This window comes from Engraulis encrasicolus, chromosome 15 (genome assembly GCF_034702125.1).
Source record: "Engraulis encrasicolus isolate BLACKSEA-1 chromosome 15, IST_EnEncr_1.0, whole genome shotgun sequence".
NCBI lineage: Eukaryota > Metazoa > Chordata > Actinopteri > Clupeiformes > Engraulidae > Engraulis > Engraulis encrasicolus.
This window is the reverse complement of record NC_085871.1, coordinates 44,687,446-44,695,027: the sequence shown is the minus strand read 5'-3', so window position 1 is coordinate 44,695,027 and position 7,582 is coordinate 44,687,446. Positions and strand designations below refer to the sequence as shown.

The 7,582-nt window shown below is 42.4% G+C and overlaps 1 long non-coding RNA gene across 1 annotated transcript; it reads left to right on the top strand.

Moving 5' to 3' along the window:
- Nucleotides 1-1,852: 1,852 nt before the first annotated feature.
- LOC134464093 (uncharacterized) lies at nt 1,853-4,797 on the top strand. Its single transcript, XR_010037838.1, has 3 exons — nt 1,853-1,942; nt 4,285-4,445; nt 4,572-4,797. It is a non-coding gene; the product is annotated as an uncharacterized LOC134464093 (long non-coding RNA).
- Nucleotides 4,798-7,582: the final 2,785 nt, after the last annotated feature.

Here is a 7,582-nt window from a genome sequence, read left to right as displayed (position 1 = left end):
GGCCTACTTGTGCCAAAATCAAGTTGTTTTGCTAACGAACTAAAATGCATACCCTGGTATTTATGGTTACAGATCAACGCTGAGACCAAGGTTTGCTCTGAGCACTTTGAGAAGCAGTGTTTTGTAAAGACCGCCCGTGGTATCACAAAGCTTATAAGGATGCCGTGCCACTTTGTTCGCCTGGACTTCAGAGAGGCCAAAGAGGAGAATCATCATTCGCAGACCGAGGTTAGTTTGTTCAGTCAATATTCAACTGACATGTTTTAATCAACCCTCTAATAATAATAATAATAAACTGAGCATAACCGCGTTCGTCCCGCAACCGTTCCGCCTTGGTATGCTTTGACCCCTTACATATCGCACGAAGCAAAGCGCTCAGGCCTGGGCAGGTTGCCGTGGCAACGCTTCGCACAGCCCTGGCTGGTAGAGCTGTGAAGGATTTTGAATGCCAGGCAGCCAGTAGGGTACAGGGTACAGTACAGGGTAAGCTCGCTTTTATGCTGTTATTGAGAATTTGATTGAATGAGCAGGCGTTGTAAACTATTCTATGCATCAAAAAGCCCTATGTTCTGCGCAGTGCTCCTCCCTCCGAGTCCAGTGACTTTTTAATAACTCACTTTTCTAAAGTTTTAACTTGGATTTCTGTCACGTTTAAACGCCACCGCTCCTGGATCTCTCTCTATGCTGTGCCCTGCCTAGTATTTCTGAGTCCCCTGAAATAGGCTGTCTGCATTCTCTTTTTTAATGCACTGGGCCCTTTCTTTCAAATTAGTCAGTTTGTTTCAGATCTTGTCATTTCTGCTATAGGTGACTGCTCAAGATGTGGCTTCCTGTAGTTCAGAGATAGTTTTCAAAACTGCCTCAAGCTTATGTAGTAGTGTTAAGAATAAACAGGTGTGGAACATATGGCCTATATTTGAATAGTTGTGGGAATAACTGTGGGAACATGGAGCAGCAAGAATAAGCTGTGGGACCAATGGGCTGTGGGAACATAGAGCAGCTGACCCCCAACAGGGTCTTCATGGTTGTATGACCTGAATACATTTTCAAAGCGGAGCCACAGGATGCGGACTTCTACTCTTTTCCACTATTAGACGCGCCTTTGTCCTGCACCTGGCCTCAGCGAGGTGGGATGTGCATACTCTTACTTTTATAAAAATGTTGTATATTGACCACTAATTCTGTGCATGCTGTCATACAGAGATGATGACCCATTCCTGAAGTTGGACGCCAGAATGCAGGAAGGTGCTGTTTAAGAGCCTAGGTAGGTATTTGCTCTCAAGACACTTGTCTGCCACAATTTAGGAAACACTGTCAAAGTGTGTGAATGACGAAGACCAGCTTACAATGTTTTCTCTTCTCTTTTCTTTTGTTTCTGTGCTGTGTGGGACATGTTTGACATGTAAATAGACCACTAGGCTAGTTCAGTTGTTGGCGGTGGATTTATGTTGATTATAAATACAAGTCCTTTAGTAGGCTAGTAGGCTAACTAATTCATGCGAGCATGACCTACTGTGTCATGCTAAACAAGCAGGAAGCTGGGCATTCTTGGCGACTCTGAGAACTATAATACAGGCCAAGTCGTCATTGTTATAAGATGGTAATAACATCATCAAATATTTGCCCTGTTGAATGGATGTACGTTTTTGCGTCACATCCTGTTGATGCTAAAATTACGTGCACTGTTACATCAAGATCCATGAACTTGTCAGCAGTGCAGCCAGCCTTCTTTCTATGGTCGTAATGTAATCGTTTACAGCTCTCGAAATGAGCAGACAGCTCAGCTGCTTGGTGCATGCTCTTACCAATCGGTCTATATTATTCCCTCTTGCATTATTTATTTTCAGGCGGTGGAAGAAGAACTTGCAGGTATGCTACCGACCAGGCTCCTCAACATCAATCCGAGACGGAAGATGAACCGGGATGAAGCAGTTAGATTGAGGTAAACATCTACACACCCCTGTTCAAATTCCAGGTTTTTGTTACGTAAAAAAATGACAGAAAACAAACTTAAAGCTTTAAAAGGAAAGAATAGAAAATAAAAAACTTCTATCTACATCGTTGCATAAATATGCACACCCTTAACCTAATACCTTGTTGCAGCACCTTTGGCTTCTATTACAGCACTCAGTCTTTTTGGGTGAGAGTCTATCAGCATGGCAAACATAGAAGTGACAATATTTGTACACTTATCTTTGCAAAAGTACTCAAAATCTGACAGATTGCGAATGCATCTCATCTGCACAGTCCTCCTCAGATTGCCCAACAGATGTTCCGTGTCATACAGGTCTGAACTCTGTCTGGGTCTTTCCAAAACCTCAATCTTATTCTAATGAAGCCATTTTTTGTTGATTTTTGGCATTTGCCTAAAAGTAATTGTCGTTCTGAATGATTAAGGTAATCCGCATCATTACCTTTCTAACAGGGGGCAGTATGTTTTATGCCACTACAATGGCCCCTGTGGAACTGTTCTAAATTCCAACCTCCCAGTTACAGCTGAAGAACGATAATCACATAGCATGATGCTGGCACCTTCATGCTTCACTTTACGCTTGGTGTTACCTTGGCAATGAGGTGTTGTTACCTTTTGTAATTATGTCCAAAATGTTAAACCTCGGTTTCACCTGAACATAATACGTCTTCCCACATGCATTTGGGAGATTACAGAAATATTTTTTGCTAAATGTACTCCACCAAGATTGAACTTTTTGGTCATAATTCGAAAGGGTATATTTGGCAAAAAACATCACCCCAATAACACCATACTTAAAGTGAAGTATGGTGGTGGGAGGGTTCTTTTGTGCTGTTTTTCTTCAGCTGTCACTGGGGCCTTCATTAGGTAGGAGGCAATTATGAACATTTCCACAGGGGCTGTGGTAGTGGCACAAAATCTTCGCCCCCCTGGTAGAAAGGTGAAGATGCAGAGGAACTAATCTTTCACAACGACAATTTCCCTAAGCGCACACCTAAATCTACTAAAGACTGGCTTCACCAAAATAAAATGGAGGTTTTGGAATGGCCCAGATTGGGGGCCTTGTTGGGTGATCTGAGGAGGACTGTGGGAGATTGCACTCGCAATCTTTCTGATTTGGAGGGCTTTGCAAAGAGGGGTGAACGAATATTCAAGTGAAAAGAGAAGTCCGCGACACTGCTTGTCTATTTATTATTTAATCGAGCAACGTTTTGACCTTCAGGTCTTCATCAGGCAAAGTCACTTTTATTAAATAATAAATGTAATAATAAATAATTAAATAATAAATAGACAAGCAGTGTCGCGGACTTCTCTTTTCACTTGGATTTACTCTCATTGTCCTGCACCTGGCCCATCGAGTGGGATGTGCACACATCTACTTCTCTGAGGGTGAACGAATATTGCCATATTAATGTGTGCCATGCTGAGACTCTTACCCACAAAAGACTGTGCTGTAATGAAGGCCAAATGTGCTGCAACTAAGTATTAATTTAAAGGTGTGTACATTTTTGCATTGCATTGCATTGAATAATAGTTTAGATTGAAGGAGGGAAAAGCTGTGAATTTATTTGTCTCTCTGTCATTTTTTTTACATCACAAAAACCTGACATTTGAAGAGGGGTGTGTAGACTTTTGGGAGCCACTGTACATGTAGAAATTATGTGTTCATATCACTAACCCTCTTGGTTTAGCACGATAATGAAAAGAACTGTGAGCAAAAATGTGGCTAGCAGAAAACCAGAGTGGCTAGTGACTTGGGAAAACCACTAGCCACTGTGGCCGGAGAGCAAAACATAATGTCAAACCCTTGTCTGTACCCAGACATGGGTTCTACCAGCTGTACGGATACCCAAACACAGCCTGTCACATCGTATGCAAAGCGCAAGTCTGAATTAAATTTTCTAAACACATGTACCTAAAAAGTGGACCACAGTCACCTTGTAGTTTGAATACTTTTACTTGAAGGAGAGGATTGTGCACATCCCAGAGAAAGGTGCAGTACGAAGGTCAACTGTAGTTTTCAGAGTGAGGAGTCTGCACACTTAGAATCGTTTTTGTTGCGTTTTATTTTTTCATGGCAGGATAACGTTTCTACCTCAACAGTCTTCTTCAGATTCTCAGATTCAGATTTTTCATTGTTTTTGGACAAGTTGGGTAAGACTGTATTATGTGCCAGTGCTTGAGTATTACCTGTTTGATTTCATTTGCCAACAATTAGAATTATTTTACACTGTCTGGACAAGATGCAGAAAACTACTACTGACCGACAGTGATATGTCATGTTCTTAATACTGTATATCCTGTCATTACAGACAAGGCGGCCGGAAACTTTGATGACCTCAATGACACTGGCTAGGTGAAGGACATCAAGAAAATGGCATCCGGTCACCAGACATCAGCTCATAAGCCACAACGTCATCAACCATTTTGCGCCAAAAATGAAGCCGTTCACATACCATGGCATCCTAAGCAGGTAATTTCATACCTCTCAGTAACCTCAGAATGTTGCTGGTGAAGGAGAACATCCCGTTCAATATCAATATTACACAGAATAAACAAAATCATCACTTCCCATAATTTCTACCACATGTTTCAATAGGCAGCACCACACTACTGTGCAACAGTGAGAGAGAGCGGGCAAGGACAAGTAAAACGGACCTACACTACAGCAAGACTTTGACACTTCTCCACGTGAGAGGCAGCCATCGCCCCCACCGTGGAGCAGTGTGTACCCAGTACCCCCAAAAGAGGAGATGATCCGACGCCATCACAGCCGATTTCCAAAATTGTACACCAAACTCTGTATGGGCGTGTGTGTGTGTGTGTGTGAGAGATATTGTAAAACTTTTCAGTCCTTCTTCTATACTAAACAGTGTATAAATATGCATGTGAAAACCTAAATATGCATTAAAAACCATTACTGAGGTTAAGAAATGCATTATAACAAATACATCTGATTCAGGTGTACTGTACATTGAAATGTCTTTATTTGCCACAAATACATCACATCCTGGAAACCTGTACAATGTGTGGATTCAAAGGTCTGCCAGATCTTTGTGATGGCACAGGATTGCAGTGGAACCCAAACATAGCCTAGGAGCTCCCACGCCATCTCACCAACTGCCGATATGCAGTATGCCTGAATTTCCTGTACAGCAAAGAAATGTAGAGATTGTGCCTTCATCGAGAATAGGTCATTTGGAATCACAACAATTATTCAATTTACTTTGTGCGTGTGGTGTAGCTATTGCTGTTATTATGTTACTACTAGTGACCCATTTAGTTGAGCTTAATAGTCTACATGACATCTCTGCACTTGTGTTACCACTATTGGGATTGGCTGCTCCCTAAATGAAAATGAGAAAAACTTGCCCGGATGAAATGTTATGAACTGTGTGCGTTGTGCTGCTTGCTGAAGTAACATGACACCCACATCACCTTCCAGAAATAAAGTGTATACAGGCTACCTAACCAGAGTCCTAGAGACCTGTTGCTGCTGTGTGATGAAATCCAGGCAAAGACCCACCTGCTTTGGCAATTGCTGCAACATGTAAAAAAGGTAGACAGATTAGGCCCCTGTAGATATGGCATGTGTAGATGGATTCACTTAATTCTTTAACCACTTAAATGGCTTGGGTCAGACAAGCTGGGCTGCACACTGACCTCTTCCATGTTGCCCATGTGGTTTCGTTGGCTGTGTGTGACCACCTCCGTACAGGGGCAGATTTATTTATTTATTATTTATTTATTTATTAAAATGTCTGCACCTTTTTATTAAATGTATTGCATTGCACTGGTATCACATTGCATTAAATGTACTAGCCAAGTGACACAAACAGAGCAGGTAAATACAGTCTTGATCTGTACCATTTATGTCACTTCTTAAAGATTCAATTATTCAACTCTATATTCGAAGAGGCCGGTATTGCGCTACCATTTTCCATGAACCAGTCAACTTCTGGGAGTCATTGCAGTACTTTGAGAAAGTGATCTTACTTTCTAGCCTAATCATTCATTGTGCTTGTGTCAGTATTGTAGTGTCATTGGTTATTTACAGTGTGTCGACGCCATCTACTGGATACTCCACGCACGGTTCATTTTCTATCCACTTAATCATTTCATTCCAAAGCACAGAGTGAGCTCTTTGATGCAATGTAGGCTAAATTCACCCAGAGCTCTAGTTGTGTATACCCGTTGGATCGCTGAATACATAGCCTACATTAAATCCATATTTCAGCCTCCGGTCTCAAGTCAACTGCGGCCGTCTTGCCCAGTGTCGTCACCAGCTATGGAGAACAGTGGCAAAATGAATGATTGTTCCAACCGATTTCAATAAAGGGTTTCTGATCTGACCGCTTGAATTGACTATCCAGCTCCCTCTTTTATTGCAATGCTTACCAGCAAAAGTATCAAACACACTTGAATCCTTACACATTACAAATATCTGACTGGACCATCGTAGGAAACAGGTTTGTACCGGTAGGCCTATGTCTCTCAGTCATGCATCATGCACGGAGCTGGATTTCAGTGAAACATTGCACTTACAACATGTTAACTTAAGGTCTATGTAAACGTGCATTTTGGTCTTCTTTGCAAAACAACTATGTCATCATGCCAAATACCTAGCCTGCTAACTTTAAGCTCTTAAAACACACTCGTGAGCAAAATGAAGCTTGACAGGAATAGTCCTAGGCTACAACACGAACCATATTCAGTTGATGAAATGTCTACTCACTTTATTCCTCATCTGCTGTCTGCGAATCTCAACAAGTTCGCCCATGAAAGAAACATATGTATTAATAAAAACAATGTTTTCATAAAAATGGGTAAGAAATAGAGGTAAATGCCCTTGTCAGCAACCTTCAGTCATTCCACTCGTCAGTAAACGCGAGCTGCAGTCACCGTAGCAACGATATAAACAATTGATCTTGATATCTGTGTATGACTATTTCGGACTAAACAAACTTCCGCCTCGTTGGTTATGCTAATCAGTGGGAGGAGATAATTTAAATATTCATATTTCTGCTCGCGCGCGTGAGGAAATTCATGTCACCTCTCGCGCGTGAGGCGGTGTTTGCGCGCGCGTGGCAGCGTTTGCGCGCGCGTGCAGAGCAAGATCGCGCGCGCGACCGTGTCTACGCGCGCGCGCAGAATAAAATACCTCGCGTGTGCAGTAAGTGGCGCTCGTGGACCTTTTGTCCACATTATGACGCCATATAATGTGCCCCAGACCAACACCATCAATCAACCAGGTCAAGCTTCTGTCTACTTCTTCATGTGGCACACTGTTGATACATGATCCCCTCCCTCTGGAAACGGGTCACAGGGTAAGACATTTCAGCAAGATAATAAGTTCATTTGAGTAGTCGTCAACGCATGCATGCGCATTTAGACAGCAATGCACTCTGGATGGAAATGCTACATGACGGTTAGAATTCCTGTCAAACTTCAACATTTTGTTGTGTCCTTGTGTCGTTGAGGTGACATGTCACATGGTGTCCAACTATCGCGGGATGAATGTGACTGCAGTCAGATTTTGCAACCTCTGCAGACCGCCTCCGAGGTCACGCGCCCATGAACTAGTTGGTCAACAACTCACTCACGTGTGTA